Below are 17,634 nucleotides of genomic sequence, written 5' to 3'. Positions count from 1 at the left end.
TATTTTCAAAAAGATTTTTATTATATATAGTTTGTTTTCTATCTACAATAATATGTAGAATGTTTGAGCATTTTGTCAGTAACCTTACCATATGCATGCAATATAAATTGTTTTTCATCCTCCGCAAATGCGTAAAGTTTGACATTATCCAAAAGTACCATAACATTTTGAATAATGTTGATTCTTTTTTTTCCTATATCACGAGCACATGTAAATAGGACACAAAATTTAATGAGGTATTACCAATATCTAAATAAATTTCAATCTTTTGGATAGAAAAAGTATCTTCTCATAGTTAATTCCAATAAAAGGCAACATTATGTTAGCTTCGTAGGTTCCGCCGGAGAAAATTTTATTTTCCATTAGCATGTGTTATAAAAAAGTTAACAAGTCATTGAAGTTCTTATCATAGCATCTATTGTATTGGTTAATCTTGTACAATATTAAGACCAATTTTATTCTTGTGAAATTATAAAACCTATCATACAACATTGTCTAAACAATACTTATAGACCTCTAGAATATTCACGGGCCATCTCAAAGGTCCTTTACAGTTACGTTCATAAGCTCTTTTAATTGATCAAATTCATGCATAGATTTTTTCAACTCATTATTTTTATCTCTTATTTATCTATTTGTACTGGTGGATCTAGTTTTTTCTAGCTTGTGGTATATCCACTCTTATTTGTATAACAACACTCTAACGATTGGTCATATGGTTTCAGCGACCTTATTTTTCTAGGAATGATCAATAACAATCCTAATGATATCTCTCAAACCATCTAAATATTCTTTTTTAGTAAACCCGGATAGAAAACCCTCGATATAAATAAAGAAAAAAAAGAGAGAAGCAATGGTATATAATCACGTGAATAAAGATGATGAAAGTTAGTTATTTGATTTTCATAGGGAGAGATACATTCATTCATAAAATCAAAACATGATACTCTTTTTATTTATTATGAAAAAAAATTCGTGTAAATTGTTTATCTCATATGTCATAATATGAAGATTACTTTCTACTTTCTAGTAAAGAAGACATTAATCAATATATATTTCTAAATAAACAAGCGTTTGTAGTCCAACGGTTAGGATAATTGCCTTCCAAGCAATAGACCCGGGTTCGACTCCCGGCAAACGCAATGTTTTGTTTTGGTCAACACAAATGTCCCTTTCGAGTATTATTTTACTATGAGCTTTATCTTCATTAATCTTATAAGTATCCATTGTAGTAGGTGCCTAATGATTATAAGTTGAAAATGATCTATGTTACAAAGAAAATCAGGGATCATGTTGAAATCTTGCACTTTAAAAACAATTTAATCAAGTTAGAATCATCCTTCTTATTGAGGATTTTATCCATGATATAGTAAAAAGCTTTGTTGAGAGAAAATTTTAATTTGCTGCACTATAAATTTAAAACTTTAAATACAAATTTGTGGAAGAATGATTGATATAAAATACTTTGTTGCGATATCTTCGAAAAATAAGTGTTTAAGGACTTCTAATTTTCACTAGTTATTATTTGCCAAAAAACGTAAATAAAATAAATTTAGATGTTAATTAATTTGTTAAAATATATATTACTCTTATAACTTGACAATAAGATGCTAATAGAATATAGGCTTAAATACACTTTGCGTCCCTGTAAGTTAGCGTGTTTTTGATTTTCGTCCCTGTAAGTTATTTTTTTGGGATTTAGTCCTTATATTTCAGTTTCGCGTTCGTTTTAGTCCCTAAAATCAAAATCCGCAGGAAATTTCATAAGAAAATCCGCAGGTAACCTGCAGATTTTCCTGCGGATTTTAGCTTTAGGGACTAAACCTCAAGCAAAAAGTAAGATATAGGGACTAAAACCCAAAAAAATAACTTACAGGGACGAAAATTAAAAACACGCTAACTTACAGAGACGAAAAGTGTATTTAAGCCTAGAATATACAATTGTATATTTGTGGTCATATTTTTGAACCAATGTAGATGTTAAAATGATGCTTTCATTATTTTTTACAAACGATTCATCTCTAACTAGAATTCGATCTTCAGTCCATTAAAGTTATTTACTCCACGAGTCTTATATCCACTTATCATATCATACTAAATTATAATCCTACAACTTCTTTCTATAAAATTTTCCCGCCCAATATTTTCACCTTTTAATATAAATAAAACTAAGGGTTAATTGATTACCCACTTCTCATTTTAAATAAATAATAATAAAAATAAATAAATTCACTCACTTCTCAAACCACGTAAGCGCATTATAGTTAGTGGATCTCTATGAGTAATAATAATATGTTAATTAACAATCATGCTTACTTAATTAATTTGAAAGTCAACCACGTTTATTCATGACCACAAAATCAACCATGTTTATTCATTACCATGAAATATTGCAGTTGAAATATTTGAAGTATCAATCAATTTCTAACGCATATAAGTAATATAAGTAACTAAGATGCATATCTCCTATTATCTCTTTACTTTCTATCATAACTCTAATCTATAACTTCCATAGGATCCATACACATACTATAATCCTACTTATCTCATTATTTAATTACTAAGTTGCATCTGAATTCTCATTTGACATCATTATTTTTCTTTATGAATTTTTTTACCAACTAACGTAATATTTTCTTGCTGAATTAAAGCTATGTTTGCCACTAATAAAACTCACACTTCTATAATGCAGAGAAAAAGAATTACATTGCTTGAAATGGCCATCTGCGAGGACATGCGATAAGTATGACCAGTTTCATTGGAAAATCAAATAGAACATGGATATTGTTTGCATCTTTTATATGTATGTATAAAAGCAACCAATTACATAACTCAAAACTCATACTTCCTGCAATTTGATACATGTTGTAAGTATTAGCTAATTCTTAAGTCTGTTTGATATGTTTGTTTGTAATTATATATAGATTAGTAGTTTAAGTAATATAGTAGTTGTTTGGGTATTGTAAATCTCTCTAACCAATTATTGTATTCTATTTTTTTTTTTTATTTTGAAGGATTATCGTCTGAAATTTGCTTTTATTCAATAGGCACTGAGCTCACTATCTACAGGCATATTTGTTGATTTAATATGATTTCCAATTTTGAGTTATGATCAATAGTCCAATGCAACATCTAATAAAATTACATTTCAACTAATAAATATTTTTGATTTTATTCATAGACCATAAGTATAAAACTAAACTTATAGGTTTAACTCTATGCCAATGCCATATATTAAAATTGTTTTGTCGTGTTTAGATTGTAAGTGGCTTTGAGATGGTAATTTTATTTTTGAATTCTTGGATTTTCAAGATGCTTATTTTTCATATATATTTGATATATTAATAAATTTAGTATATATTTTTATAATGGTAAATAATATTTATGTTGAATGATAACCCGTGCATTGCAAGGGTCAACCGGCTAGTTATTATGTTAACATTAATAGTTGTTGAAAGGTGAAAATTTGACAAATGATTTTTCAAAAGTAACAAGTTCTTAAATGTTCAACTTAGCCAAAGTAGTTGCAAAGGATTCAATGTTATTGGTCTACAATTCATGCTGGAGTTAATTTTCTTTACCATTTTAAATGGAATAATAAATCTTAGTTTAAACCAATTTTGCAAACCTTTGGAAAGAATATTCCCATACAAATATCAAGAAGAAAATTAAGCGTACTTCATTAACGCAAATATGATCACAATTATAAAAAATATGTTCGATTAGCATTAGCATTCACCAATGGCATAAAATGCATATCTTTTTAAACCCCTGTCCATGTTTTTTTGCAATAAAATACTACTAAGAAAAGTAAGATGGCACTTATGTTGCCTCTCGTCTCTCAAAAAGATAAGAGATTGCAAGGCATATGTCCTCTTACATATTTTCAAAAAGATTTTTATTATATATAGTTTGTTTTCTATCTACAATAATATGTAGAATGTTTGAGCATTTTGTCAGTAACCTTACCATATGCATGCAATATAAATTGTTTTTCATCCTCCGCAAATGCGTAAAGTTTGACATTATCCAAAAGTACCACAACATTTTGAATAATGTTGATTCTTTTTTTTCCTATATCACGAGCACATGTAAATAGGACACAAAATTTAATGAGGTATTACCAATATCTAAATAAATTTCAATCTTTTGGATAGAAAAAGTATCTTCTCATAGTTAATTCCAATAAAAGGCAACATTATGTTAGCTTCGTAGGTTCCGCCGGAGAAAATTTTATTTTCCATTAGCATGTGTTATAAAAAAGTTAACAAGTCATTGAAGTTCTTATCATAGCATCTATTGTATTGGTTAATCTTGTACAATATTAAGACCAATTTTATTCTTGTGAAATTATAAAACCTATCATACAACATTGTCTAAACAATACTTATAGACCTCTAGAATATTCACGGGCCATCTCAAAGGTCCTTTACAGTTACGTTCATAAGCTCTTTTAATTGATCAAATTCATGCATAGATTTTTTCAACTCATTATTTTTATCTCTTATTTATCTATTTGTACTGGTGGATCTAGTTTTTTCTAGCTTGTGGTATATCCACTCTTATTTGTATAACAACACTCTAACGATTGGTCATATGGTTTCAGCGACCTTATTTTTCTAGGCATGATCAATAACAATCCTAATGATATCTCTCAAACCATCTAAATATTCTTTTTTAGTAAACCCGGATAGAAAACCCTCGATATAAATAAAGAAAAAAAAAAGAGAAGCAATGGTATATAATGACGTGAATAAAGATGATGAAAGTTAGTTATTTGATTTTCATAGGGAGAGATACATTCATTCATAAAATCAAAACATGATACTCTTTTTATTTATTATGAAAAAAATTCGTGTAAATTGTTTAACTCATATGTCATAATATGAAGATTACTTTCTACTTTCTAGTAAAGAAGACATTAATCAATATATATTTCTAAATAAACAAGCGTTTGTAGTCCAACGGTTAGGATAATTGCCTTCCAAGCAATAGACCCGGGTTCGACTCCCGGCAAACGCAATGTTTTGTTTTGGTCAACACAAATGTCCCTTTCGAGTATTATTTTACTATGAGCTTCATCTTCATTAATCTTATAAGTATCCATTGGAGTAGGTGCCTAATGATTATAAGTTGAAAATGATCTATGTTACAAAGAAAATCAGGGATCATGTTGAAATCTTGCACTTTAAAAACAATTTAATCAAGTTAGAATCATCCTTCTTATTGAGGATTTTATCCATGATATAGTAAAAAGCTTTGTTGAGAGAAAATTTTAATTTGTTGCACTATAAATTTAAAACTTTAAATACAAATTTGTGGAAGAATGATTGATATAAAATACTTTGTTGCGATATCTTCAAAAAATAAGTGTTTAAGGACTTCTAATTTTCACTAGTTATTATTTGCCAAAAAACGTAAATAAAATAAATTTAGATGTTAATTAATTTGTTAAAATATATATTACTCTTATAACTTGACAATAAGATGCTAATAGAATATACAATTGTATATTTGTGGTCATATTATTGAACCAATGTAGATGTTAAAATGATGCTTTCATTATTTTTTACAAACGATTCATCTCTAACTAGAATTCGATCTTCAGTCCATTAAAGTTATTTACTCCACGAGTCTTATATCCACTTATCATATCATACTAAATTATAATCCTACAACTTCTTTCTATAAAATTTTCCCGCCCAATATTTTCACCTTTTAATATAAATAAAAATAAGGGTTAATTGATTACCCACTTCTCATTTTAAATAAATAATAATAAAAATAAATAAATTCACTCACTTCTCAAACCACGTAAGCGCATTATAGTTAGTGGATCTCTATGAGTAATAATAATATGTTAATTAACAATCATGCTTAATTAATTTGAAAGTCAACCACGTTTATTCATGACCACAAAATCAACCATGTTTATTCATTACCATGAAATATTGCAGTTGAAATATTTGAAGTATCAATCAATTTCTAACGCATATAAGTAATATAAGTAACTAAGATGCATATCTCCTATTATCTCTTTACTTTCTATCATAACTCTAATCTATAACTTCCATAGGATCCATACACATACTGTAATCCTACTTATCTCATTATTTCATTACTAAGTTGCATCTGAATTCTCATTTGACATCATTATTTTTCTTTAGGAATTTTTTTACCAACTAACGTAATATTTTCTTGCTGAATTAAAGCTATGTTTGCCACTAATAAAACTCACACTTCTTTAATGCAGAGAAAAAGAATTACATTGCTTGAAATGGCCATCTGCGAGGACATGCGATAAGTATGACCAGTTTCATTGGAAAATCAAATAGAACATGGATATTGTTTGCATCTTTTATATGTATGTATAAAAGCAACCAATTACATAACTCAAAACTCATACTTCCTGCAATTTGATACATGTTGTAAGTATTAGCTAATTCTTAAGTCTGTTTGATATGTTTGTTTGTAATTATATATAGATTAGTAGTTTAAGTAATATAGTAGTTGTTTGGGTATTGTAAATCTCTCTAACCAATTATTGTATTCTATTTTTTATTTTATTTTGAAGGATTATCGTCTGAAATTTGCTTTTATTCAATAGGCACTGAGCTCACTATCTACAGGCATATTTGTTGATTTAATATGATTTCCAATTTTGAGTTATGATCAATAGTCCAATGCAACATCTAATAAAATTACATTTCAAATAATAAATATTTTTGATTTTATTCATAGACCATAAGTATAAAACTAAACTTATAGGTTTAACTCTATGCCAATGCCATATATTAAAATTGTTTTGTCGTGTTTAGATTGTAAGTGGCTTTGAGATGGTAATTTTATTTTTGAATTCTTGGATTTTCAAGATGCTTATTTTTCATATATATTTGATATATTAATAAATTTAGTATATATTTTTATAATGGTAAATAATATTTATGTTGAATGATAACCCGTGCATTGCAAGGGTCAACCGGCTAGTTATTATGTTAACATTAATAGTTGTTGAAAGGTGAAAATTTGACAAATGATTTTTCAAAAGTAACAAGTTCTTAAATGTTCAACTTAGCCAAAGTAGTTGCAAAGGATTCAATGTTATTGGTCTACAATTCACGCTGGAGTTAATTTTCTTTACCATTTTAAATGGAATAATAAATCTTAGTTTAAACCAATTTTGCAAACCTTTGGAAAGAATATTCCCATACAAATATCAAGAAGAAAATTAAGCGTACTTCATTAACGCAAATATGATCACAATTATAAAAAATATGTTCGATTAGCATTAGCATTCACCACTGGCATAAAATGAATATCTTTTTAAACCCCTGTCCATGTTTTTTTGCAATAAAGTACTACTAAGAAAAGTAAGATGGCACTTATGTTGCCTCTCGTCTCTCAAAAAGATAAGAGATTGCAAGGCATATGTCCTCTTACATATTTTCAAAAAGATTTTTATTATATATAGTTTGTTTTCTATCTACAATAATATGTAGAATGTTTGAGCATTTTGTCAGTAACCTTACCATATGCATGCAATATAAATTGTTTTTCATCCTCCGCAAATGCGTAAAGTTTGACATTATCCAAAAGTACCACAACATTTTGAATAATGTTGATTCTTTTTTTTCCTATATCACGAGCACATGTAAATAGGACACAAAATTTAATGAGGTATTACCAATATCTAACTAAATTTCAATCTTTTGGATAGAAAAAGTATCTTCTCATAGTTTATTCCAATAAAAGGCAACATTATGTTAGCTTCGTAGGTTCCGCCAGAGAAAATTTTATTTTCCATTAGCATGTGTTATAAAAAAGTTAACAAGTCATTGAAGTTCTTATCATAGCATCTATTGTATTGGTTAATCTTGTACAATATTAAGACCAATTTTATTCTTGTGAAATTATAAAACCTATCATACAACATTGTCTAAACAATACTTATAGACCTCTAGAATATTCACGGGCCATCTCAAAGGTCCTTTACAGTTACGTTCATAAGCTCTTTTAATTGATCAAATTCATGCATATATTTTTTCAACTCATTATTTTTATCTCTTATTTATCTATTTGTACTGGTGGATCTAGTTTTTTCTAGCTTGTGGTATATCCACTCTTATTTGTATAACAACACTCTAACGATTGGTCATATGGTTTCAGCGACCTTATTTTTCTAGGCATGATCAATAACAATCCTAATGATATCTCTCAAACCATCTAAATATTCTTTTTTAGTAAACCCGGATAGAAAACCCTCGATATAAATAAAGAAAAAAAAGAGAGAAGCAATGGTATTTGATTTTCATAAGGAGAGATACATTCATTCATAAAATCAAAACATGATACTCTTTTTATTTATTATGAAAAAAAATTCGTGTAAATTGTTTATCTCATATGTCATAATATGAAGATTACTTTCTACTTTCTAGTAAAGAAGACATTAATCAATATATATTTCTAAATAAACAAGCGTTTGTAGTCCAACGGTTAGGATAATTGCCTTCCAAGCAATAGACCCGGGTTCGACTCCCGGCAAACGCAATGTTTTGTTTTGGTCAACACAAATGTCCCTTTCGAGTATTATTTTACAATGAGCTTTATCTTCATTAATCTTATAAGTATCCTTTGGAGTAGGTGCCTAATGATTATAAGTTGAAAATGATCTATGTTACAAAGAAAATCAGGGATCATGTTGAAATCTTGCACTTTAAAAACAATTTAATCAAGTTAGAATCATCCTTCTTATTGAGGATTTTATCCATGATATAGTAAAAAGCTTTGTTGAGAGAAAATTTTAATTTGCTGCACTATAAATTTAAAACTTTAAATACAAATTTGTGGATGAATGATTGATAGAAAACACTTTGTTGCGATATCTTCGAAAAATAAGTATTTAAGGACTTCTAATTTTCACTCGTTGTTATTTGCCAAAAAACGCAAATAAAATAAATTTAGATGTTAATTAATTTGTTAAAATATATATTACTCTTATAACTTGACCATAAGATGCTAATAGAATATACAATGGTATATTTGTGGTCATATTTTTGAACCAATGTAGATGTTAAAATGATGTTTTCATTATTTTTTACAAACGATTCATCTCTAACTAGAATTTGATCTTTAGTCCATTAAAGTTATTTACTCTACGAGTCTTATATCCACTTATCATATCATATCATACTAAATTATAATCCTACAACTTCTTTCTATAAAATTTTCCCGCCCAATATTTTTACCTTTTAATATAAATAAAAATAATATTTAAAATATTACCCACTTCTCATTTTAAATAAATAATAATAAAAATAAATAAATTCACTCACTTCTCAAACCACGTAAGCGCATAATAGTTAGTGGATCTCTATGGGTAATTGTAACACCCATATATAAATACATACATCAAAGCATATACATATACATGAATCCAAGTATTTGGTACTGAAAATACTTATACGTTCCTAGTCAACACATTATACATATTAATGCCCTAAATACAAAGTTCTAACAACGGCATAATACATACAAGATGTTCAAAAGTAAATACTAAGAACTAGATCAACAATGATCACAAAAGAAAATCCACAACGGAAGCTTCGCCATATCCAAAAAAGGCATAAGAATAAGGAAATCAAACTTCTTCCTCCTTACCCTTTGCGGAACCTGTAGTACCTGAAATCAATATATAATGGGGTGAGATAAAATATCTCAGTGAGTTCCCTATCTTATGGGTCCTCTCGGCTCTAAAGGGTTCTAGCCTATAATTCTCAAGTCACAACAAGGAACTAGACCTTGAGTTCACACACTAACATTATATGGAATCATACTTAGAGTTCAACAACTCAAACACAAGATTACTAATCGGAAACCAATACCAAGGCATCCCCATATTCCCGTCCCCTTCTACGTCTAGGAGGTGGCACGAGTCATGGATCCTTTGGAAAATCTTGACATACGAAATGGATTCGGACTCATGAGCCTTTCCCCATGAATCGTCACTTCACATGGCCCGTACACCATCACAAGTCTCTACCCGTAGGTTCCATTCGTACACAAAAGCGGGAATCAAACCTGCCAAGATTATTTGTGCCTCTCTGCACAGTGCCTCTCTGCACGAAGAATGCCTGTTAGCATTCAAAAGAAAAATAAAGAAACAAAGAAAATACAACGGTTCCGATTAATACATCATACAATGGTGATCGCTTCTGCAAACCACTAGGCCTATTAGCCTTTCCTCATAAGATTCCAACACGTATGTTCCATATAATGTCCCATCCTAGGTTTCTTTGTTAAGCTACATAACCTAACAATTCCTAGTTTCCTCACTTAACCTTTATTTTCATAACAACGAAGTTATTCAACCTCTCTGATATATATATATATATATATATATATATATATATATATATATATATATATATATATATAACAAAGGTTTACCAATCCACCTGCAATAGAACTCAATCAACAATTATAGAGTACACAAGCATCATACCAAAAGCATAACGTCCTCATGGTTCCGAACGAAAACCAACCCAAGTAATCAAGCAATTTCCCGACTCTCGATTAAACGATTCTCCTTTTGTTCCCAAAACCTACACTACTAGAAAGTACACACTTCTAGCTTCCTACCACTTCGAACGACGATTAAAACAGAGTTACGGTTCAAAAGTTATGGTCTAAACGGTTTATCTCATTAAGCTATAGAATTTGGTTAAGAAAGCTTCAGTTCGCGCCGCGCAACAGCTAGGTCGCGCCGCGAACCCTCTGGCAGAAGCAAACCTCTCCAAAATCTCATGGTGTTCGCGCCGCGAACCCTTGTACGCGCCGCGTACTGATGGCAGAAACAAAACCTCTAAAACCTGCATAGTTCGCGCCGCGCAGCCTCGCTCGCGCCGCGAAGCGCGCGAGAACTGAGCTCTCAGCTCTGCTTCACACACAAAACCCATGGTTCAAAACCATCTAAAACCATCCTAACCTGTTCCAGATCATATAAAAGCATAGATACAACCTATAGATGATATATTTATGGATTATTAGCACTTATTCATGAACATTGATGAATTTTGTTCAAAACCTAGATTTCTCTATGAAATCCCTAATATTCAAACTTATGATTTCTCATCCACAATCAAATCTATAAGTTTCTAACTAGAACCCACCTCGATTACGAGTCGTTGATGTCGAAGATGAGTCGATTCGGCGGAGAAATGATGAAGATCCAAGCTTTCCTCTTTCTCTTCTTGCTCCTCCTTCTCTCTACTCCTTCTCTCTAGAATCTTTGTTTGATGCAAGAATGAGAAGAAAATAGAAGGAAAAGGATATAAGAAATATCTTTAAGTTAACACTACTAACTTAATGTCCAAAAGTATCTCTAATGTACCAATTGATAAAACCTCAGTGTCAGTTAATAACATTAGAGCATTTAATTTAATACGGGGTATTACATCCTCCCCCCCTTAAATAGAAATTCGTCCTCGAATTTAAGAATTACCTGAAAAGGTGAGGGTAAGCATCCCTCATTTCCGATTCAAGTTCCCATGTAGCATCACCCGGATGTGTCGCATCCCACTGAACCTTAACAAGTGGAATCTCCTTGTTTCGCAACACTTTAGTCTCTCTTCCCACTATGCGGCTCGGTAAGGGTTCAAAAGTCAAATCTGATTCTATCTCAATTGCATCTGGTAACACCGGCTGAAGAGGATCGGGAATAAACTTTCGTAGTTGAGACACGTGAAAAACATCATGCATTTCTGATAGAGAAGGCGGTAAGGCTAAACGGTAAGCTACTTCACCAATCCTTTCTAGAATCTCATACGGTCCCACGTATCTCGGACTTAATTTCCTCGACTTAAACGGTCCTTTCAACCTCAATCTCGGAGTAACCTTCAAGAATACATGGTCACCTTCCATAAACTCCAAAGGCCTCCTACGGTTATCCGCATAACTCTTCTGACGATCTTGTGCTTGCTTAACCTTCTCACAAATCATTCTAATCTTGTCCGTGGTCTCTTGAATAATTTCGGGTCCCAAAATTCTATCCTCACCAACTTCTGACCAACACAACGGTGTTCTACATTTCCTCCCATACAATGCCTCATAAGGTGCCATACCGATACTCGCGTGATAACTGTTGTTGTATGCAAATTCAATCAATGGTAAAAGCTCCTTCCAATTTCCCCTACTTTCAAGCACACAAGCTCTTAACATATCTTCCAAGGTTTGTATCGTTCGCTCCGTTTGACCATCCGTTTGAGGGTGGTTCGACGTGCTCAAACATAATTTAGATCCCATCGCTTGTTGAAAAGCTCTCCAAAACCTCGAAGTGAACTTTGGATCTCTATCCGACACAATACTAGAGGGTACACCGTGCAACTTCACAATTTCTGCGACAAATAACCGTGCAAGATGACTTGCCTTGTAAGTAGTCTTCACGGCTAAGAAATGTGCAGATTTCGTCAACCGATCTACAATCACCCAAATAGAATCATATCCACCTTGAGTACGAGGTAAACTAACCGCAAAATCCATTGAAATACTATCCCACTTCCATATTGGAATCTCGAGTGGTTGTAACAATCCACCTGGCCTTTGATGTTCAATCTTTACTTGTTGGCATACAGCACACTCCGATACGTACACCGCGACATCTCTTTTCATTCCGGACCACCAATATTCTCTTTTCAAATCTTGATACATTTTTGAAGAACCCGGATGTATAGTGAAAGCACCCTTGTGAGCTTCATCCAAAATCCTTCTTTTCAATAACGCATCGTCCGGAACACAAATCCTCTGATTAAACATAATCACTCCATCCGTAGCTCGAGTAAACCCTGGTTGAACCAACACCTCTTGTAACTTAGCATCAGACACTTGTGCTTGTTGAATGTCATTTCTCAAAATAGAATTAACATTCAAGTTTCCCATCAATACTCCATTTTGGGTCCAAACAAATTGAAGGTTGAGATCTCGAAATTTTTCCAACAATGCATACTCTAACATCATCAATTCGGCCCTCTTTAACACCTTCCGACTCAAAGCATCCGCCACTTTATTTGCCTTGCCTGGATGATACTTCAAGTCAAAATCATAATCCTTCAAGTATTCCATCCACCGCCTCTGACGCATATTCAACTCCTTCTGGTCGAATAGGTACTTTAAACTCTTGTGGTCACTGAACATTTCAAAATGAACTCCATACAAGTAATGACGCCACACCTTTAGGGTAAAAACAACCGCAGCCAATTCTAAATCATGAGTTGGATAATTCTCTTCGTGAACCTTTAACTGTCGAGATGTGTATGCTACCACCTGACCATCCTGCATCAATACTCCTCCTAATCCTTTCTTGGAAGCATCGCAAAATACTTCATAGGACTTATTTGGATCAGGAACGATTAAAACAGGAGCAGTCGTCAATCTTTCCTTCAAGCCCATGAAACTCTGTTCACACCCCGAATCCCAATCATAAGGACACTCCTTCCGAGTAAGTCTAGTCATTGGTAAAGCCAATTGAGAAAACCCTTTTATAAATCTTTTGTAGTAGCCGGCTAAGCCCAAGAAACTTCGGACTTCTGGGACATTACTCGGTCTCTCCCAATTAATTACCGCTTCAATTTTTGACGGGTCCACTGCCACACCTCCTTGAGATATGACATGACCAAGAAATCTTACCTCCGTCATCCAAAACTCACACTTACTTAACTTAGCAAACAATTGATTTTCTAGCAATACCGACAGAACAATCCTCAGGTGTTCTTCGTGCTCTTGTGGAGTACAAGAATAAATAAGAATGTCATCAATAAAGACTACCACAAATTGATCTAAGTAAGGCTGGAATATCCGATTCATATAATCCATGAAAACAACTGGAGCATTCGTAACACCGAAAGGCATTACTAAGAATTCATAATGACCATAACGGGTTCTAAATGCAGTCTTTGGCACATCTGAGCTCTTCACACGGATTTGGTGATAACCTGATCGCAAATCAATCTTCGAGAACACACAGGCTCCTTTCAATTGATCTAACAAGTCGTTTATCCTTGGCAAAGGGTATTTGTTCTTGATGGTGGCCTTATTCAACCGACGGTAATCAATACATAGCCTCATCCCACCATCCTTCTTCTTTACTAACAACACTGGAGCTCCCCACGGTGAGACACTAGGTTGCACAAAATGTTTAGCCATCAGCTCCTCCAGTTGCCCCTTCAATTCTCTTAATTCAAGCGGTGCCATCCGATACGGAGAAATGGATATAGGAGCCGTTCCTGGTATCAGGTCAATAGAGAATTCCACTTCCCTTTCCGGAGGAAGAGAAGTGACATCCTCGGGAAAAACATCAGGAAATTCTCTAACAACAGCAATTTGCGAAACCTCTAACTTGTCACCCGCCTCTTCAGTGAGGACCAACAGAACAGACTTCTCTTTCTCAAACAAGAAATTAATCATACCTACCGTACCTTCTAGTATAGTAGTCAACACATCCTTCGGAGTAGCTTCTTCAGATGGAATAATGATTAACTTCTCTTCACACCCAATGAACACCGAATTAGCAGAAAGCCAATCCATTCCCAATACAACATCTACCTTCTTAAGTGGTAAGCAAACAAGATCAATCTGGAAATTCCTACCACCCACAGATAACACACAATTTTCACACACCAACGGTGTCTCTACCATCTCATCCATAGCAGTAGTAACCGCCATAGGAGGAAATAAAGGAGTAGCTTGCAACCCAAGTCGCTTCATACATTGCAATGACACAAAAGAGTGTGTTGCTCCACAATCAAATAGAACAAAACAAGAATGCCCATTAATGAAACACGTACCCGCAATCAAAGAGTTATCACTCTTGGTCTTCTTAGCATCCAAGGTATAAACTCTACCAGTACCCCTTCCTTGCACTTGATTCCTATTCTGAGGACAATTCCTAGCCATATGCCCTTCTTGATGATAATGAAAACATTTCACCCCTTCAAGGTACACCTTCCAAGGTGATTCTTACCACAACTACGACACACCGGAGGTGCACTAGACCGAGAACCTTGCACTTGCTTCCCTTTGAAAGCTTGTGGCCTAGGTCGAAATTGTTGGCTTGGCCTTCCCCTCTCATGTTGATTCTTGTTCTTCAAATCTTCCTCAGCTTGAACTTTCTTCAAACTGGTCTCAGCCACATAACATTGTCGCAACAACTCCGTATAAGTAGTGAACTCCCTCTGGGACACACTATGTGAGATATCAGCCCTTAAACCAAACAGAAACTGGTCCACCTTCCAACCCTCATCAGGAGCATACGCGGCCTGCCTAGAGTAAGCAGCCAAAATTTCAAACTTCTCCGCATAAGTAGCCACTGACATATTGTCCTGCCTTAACTGTTGGAACTCCAACTCCTTCTTAGTCCTCAGTGAACTAGGAAAGTATTTCTCCATAAAAGTGGTCTTGAAATTTTCCCATTCCTTAGGTACTTCCTGAGTAGTCATCAAAGCAGAAGCACCCTTCCACCACCTCATAGCTGGACCTTTCAGCGAATGAGAAGCAAACACCACCCTGTTCTCTTCACTACAATGCACGATCTCGAAGATTCCTTCTACATTGGCCACCCACTCATGCGCCTTTATAGGATCTATTCCACCATGAAATTCCGGAGGATTCATGCGAATGAAATCCCTATAAGTCCCACCTACAGCTTCGGGCACAACCACTGGAACATTATGACCGCCATTCATCTGTTGCATCATCTGCAGCATGAACTGATTCTGCTGCTGTTGCATCAGTTGCATGAACTGGGGCCATGGAACATTCGCACCGCCATCCGGTGTATTCACTTGTGGAGGTCGTGTGGGGGGTCGACCACGAGTCCTGCGTCCATCCGCCATGTTCCTGGAGGTCATCAAAATGGGATTAAGTTGATCAGGCTCAATACCATAGTCATAACACAACAAAACTCATGGGAACACAACACATCTTGGACAGAAAGAAACACTTATAATATCTCATGGCTAGGTCGAGGATACGACCTGCTCTGATACCAACTGTAACACCCATATATAAATACATACATCAAAGCATATACATATACATGAATCCAAGTATTTGGTACTGAAAATACTTATACGTTCCTAGTCAACACATTATACATATTAATGCCCTAAATACAAAGTTCTAACAACGGCATAATACATACAAGATGTTCAAAAGTAAATACTAAGAACTAGATCAACAATGATCACAAAAGAAAATCCACAACGGAAGCTTCGCCATATCCAAAAGAGGCATAAGAATAAGGAAATCAAACTTCTTCCTCCTTACCCTTTGCGGAACCTGTAGTACCTGAAATCAATATATAATGGGGTGAGATAAAATATCTCAGTGAGTTCCCTATCTTATGGGTCCTCTCGGCTCTAAAGGGTTCTAGCCTATAATTCTCAAGTCACAACAAGGAACTAGACCTTGAGTTCACACACTAACATTATATGGAATCATACTTAGAGTTCAACAACTCAAACACAAGATTACTAATCGGAAACCAATACCAAGGCATCCCCATATTCCCGTCCCCTTCTACGTCTAGGAGGTGGCACGAGTCATGGATCCTTTGGAAAATCTTGACATACGAAATGGATTCGGACTCATGAGCCTTTCCCCATGAATCGTCACTTCACATGGCCCGTACACCATCACAAGTCTCTACCCGTAGGTTCCATTCGTACACAAAAGCGGGAATCAAACCTGCCAAGATTATTTGTGCCTCTCTGCACAGTGCCTCTCTGCACGAAGAATGCCTGTTAGCATTCAAAAGAAAAATAAAGAAATAAAGAAAATACAACGGTTCCGATTAATACATCATACAATGGTGATCGCTTCTGCAAACCACTAGGCCTATTAGCCTTTCCTCATAAGATTCCAACACGTATGTTCCATATAATGTCCCATCCTAGGTTTCTTTGTTAAGCTACATAACCTAACAATTCCTAGTTTCCTCACTTAACCTTTATTTTCATAACAACGAAGTTATTCAACCTCTCTGATATATATATATATATATATATATATATATATATATATATATATATATATATATATATATATAACAAAGGTTTACCAATCCACCTGCAATAGAACTCAATCAACAATTATAGAGTACACAAGCATCATACCAAAAGCATAACGTCCTCATGGTTCCGAACGAAAACCAACCCAAGTAATCAAGCAATTTCCCGACTCTCGATTAAACGATTCTCCTTTTGTTCCCAAAACCTACACTACTAGAAAGTACACGCTTCTAGCTTCCTACCACTTCGAACGACGATTAAAACAGAGTTACGGTTCAAAAGTTATGGTCTAAACGGTTTATCTCATTAAGCTAAAGAATTTGGTTAAGAAAGCTTCAGTTCGCGCCGTGCAATAGCTAGGTCGCGCCGCGAACCCTCTGGCAGAAGCAAACCTCTCCAAAATCTCATGGTGTTCGCGCCGCGAACCCTTGTACGCGCCGCGTACTGATGGCAGAAACAAAACCCCTTAAACCTGCATAGTTCGCGCCACGCAGCCTCACTCGCGCCGCGAAGCGCGCGAGAACTGAGCTCTCAGCTCTGCTTCACACACAAAACCCATGGTTCAAAACCATCT

At 34.0% G+C, this 17,634-nt stretch overlaps 3 non-coding genes across 3 annotated transcripts; all 3 read left to right on the top strand.

Annotated features, from left to right (window-relative positions):
* Positions 1–1,070: 1,070 nt before the first annotated feature.
* On the top strand, positions 1,071–1,142 carry TRNAG-UCC (transfer RNA glycine (anticodon UCC)). Its single transcript has one exon. It is a non-coding gene; the product is annotated as a tRNA-Gly (tRNA).
* Positions 1,143–4,950: 3,808 nt separating this feature from the next.
* TRNAG-UCC (transfer RNA glycine (anticodon UCC)) lies at positions 4,951–5,022 on the top strand. Its single transcript has one exon. It is a non-coding gene; the product is annotated as a tRNA-Gly (tRNA).
* A 3,453-nt stretch (positions 5,023–8,475) lies between these two features.
* TRNAG-UCC (transfer RNA glycine (anticodon UCC)) lies at positions 8,476–8,547 on the top strand. The gene has a single exon. It is a non-coding gene; the product is annotated as a tRNA-Gly (tRNA).
* Positions 8,548–17,634: the final 9,087 nt, after the last annotated feature.

The sequence above is a fragment of the Vicia villosa genome, linkage group LG2 (assembly GCF_029867415.1).
Source record: "Vicia villosa cultivar HV-30 ecotype Madison, WI linkage group LG2, Vvil1.0, whole genome shotgun sequence".
Lineage (NCBI taxonomy): Eukaryota > Viridiplantae > Streptophyta > Magnoliopsida > Fabales > Fabaceae > Vicia > Vicia villosa.
This window is presented reverse-complemented; position numbering and strand designations above follow the sequence as displayed.